Raw genomic sequence first — 2,559 nt, forward strand, 5'->3', positions numbered from 1 at the left:
TTATGCAAGTTGGGTAGTAGGGATAATTTCTTACTAGGGATGATTGTTGGACCTATTAGAAACCATGGATCCTTTGCCTTTGATTTGTTTATACTTTTACAGGTGAACATACTGCTTTTATTATGTGAAGATATTACTATCTCAAATGAAAAGTAGAAAAGGGCGATTGATTTATTTATAAAAGAACAACCAAAAAATCATTAGCAGTGAGCAATTTCCATTTATATCACATGAGCATAATCACTCTGCGATTTATTGGTGTTCTAGATTTAGTCACCCATGCAGTTAGAGCTAGTTTAGAAATAAAAACAACAAAATAAAACATTGGAAAGCATTAAGGAATATTGACATTACTTTCAAATGATTAAGTTAAATCTGGAAAACTTATAAGAAGTCACAGAAAAGCATTAGAATTATATATTCATACAAATGTCTGTTTATAAATAAATATAATCAATAGATTTCTCACATGTTAATTAGAAATTAAGTATTGAATCTATTTTATATATAATGGAAAAAATTGGGAAAACTTCTAAATAAATCTAAAAGATCTGGATATATTTTTTAAAATAACCATTAATTCAAGATAAAACGTAAAGTACTAAGATGAAAAGGATTTTTTTCTTAAGTAAAAAAAAAATGCAACATTAAGGGAAAAATAATTAACCTAAAATTTCCACATAAGTTCAAAATATATGGATGTAATCCAAGCATCCATAAAGGGGAAGGATTAAGGTTGTGAAAATGGCATAAAATTAAAAAGTAGAATAAGTGCTAGGTATGACTTATTTTAAAATATAAAGGAAATTTAAATATATCCTTTAATACTGGCCTAAGAAATTGAGTTCTCACTACTTACAATGTCCTAACTCTTCCATCAAAGAAATTCAATATTAATATTTTTCTTTCTATGGCTTCTTGGAAGAAAGCAATAGTCATTACAAGCCAATGCTATCACTGTAATAAGTAGAAAATGTTTACTGCATGAATAAATACATTAGAGAAATCACTGAAGAACTTTGAAGCATCAAAACAATATAAAATTCCAGGTGGACAGAACTATGTTTAATGAGCTGATGATAGTATAACCAACTGTTTTCTGTTCTCCTCCAAGGGGGTTAGAACTTGGGCTCAGACAGAATGTCAAATCTATCATAGGCACAGAGCACTGCTCAGGTACAGAGAAACCAGCAAGGCTCTTAATAGTTTCACAGGAAGGAAGGCATGTGAAAACTGAAGGGCCTCTAACCACAATTAGGTTTTCTGCCAGAACTTCTTTCAAGTTTTAGTGGGAATTTGAAGAGTGAGTCTTTTTTTTTTTTTTTTAAAGTCAGACAATTGTGTCTTGAAGTATTTCAGTGCTTAAATATGAAAAAAATTAAGAAAGGGCCACACTAAGGTATTATATTAGTACTTCAAGTCCCCCCTCACATTCTTGCCAGATTTTAAATCCTTGCAGCAAGAGACTGAGGAGGCTATGGAAAGTTTTGAATGATAGAGATGCTTTTAAGACTGAGGAGAAAGAAATCTTCTAAGCTTTAAATCAAACACCCACTAAAACAGTGCTTGAAAAACAGGAAGAGAACAGAGAATGACTAAGTCTCACTAAGTCTGGAACCTGACCCCAGCATTTCAATCCAACGCTGGAGCGTGGCGATCTTTCTCTCAACCTGTTGTCCCGACAGAGAAACTCAGGAACATTTTCAGGTAGACGACAGCATCATTTGAGGGCACTTTACTTATTGTATATTTTAGGGTTCCTATTTTATATTTGTAGCAATAATCATAGTTATCATACAATGAAAATTTATTAGACATAGAAGGACTGTAATAAAGAGGATTTTTAAAAAAATAAATAGAAAAAGACCAAGAGGAGACCCAAAGAAGATCAAGATGTGGGAGTTAATGAAAAGTACTTAAAATAAAAAATGGTTAATATTTTTTAAAATATAAGACAATATAGACAAAATCGATGAAAGAATAGAAATTTCACCAGAAAAATTTGCATAGAAGTACCAAAATCATTCTTGATGCTGAGAGGGGAATAATATATTTGAAATACTTTAAAAAGAAGTGTATTTGAAATAATGGATGTAACAGCAGATGACACTCACCAGAACAGAAGAATAGAAAACTCAAAGAAATGACAGTAGAAGATACCCAAATTGAATTACATAAATGAAAAATGAATGAAAAAAAGCTTTTCAAAATTACTGAAAATCTGCAATAATAAGTAAAGAGAAGGTATAGGGCAGAAATAATAATCATAGAGATAATGGCTGAGAACTGATTTTGAAAAGTCAGTGGACAGATTTCTGAAACTGACTTGTGGTTAACAAAGAATATTACACATGGCTGTATCACAGTATAACTGAGGAGGAGGATTAAAAATTATAAATTATGGAAGAAAATAGAAGAAAATGATAAATTACCTTTAAATAAATGACAACACTGACAACAGAAATGATAAAATACAGAGAAAAAATATTGTGTGTTCAAAATGCTAAAAATAACCGCAAACCAATAATTTTGTAACCAGAGAACATACACTTTATGCCA

Source organism: Propithecus coquereli, unplaced genomic scaffold (assembly GCF_000956105.1).
Source record: "Propithecus coquereli isolate 6110/MARCELLA unplaced genomic scaffold, Pcoq_1.0 Scaffold55, whole genome shotgun sequence".
Classification (NCBI taxonomy): domain Eukaryota; kingdom Metazoa; phylum Chordata; class Mammalia; order Primates; family Indriidae; genus Propithecus; species Propithecus coquereli.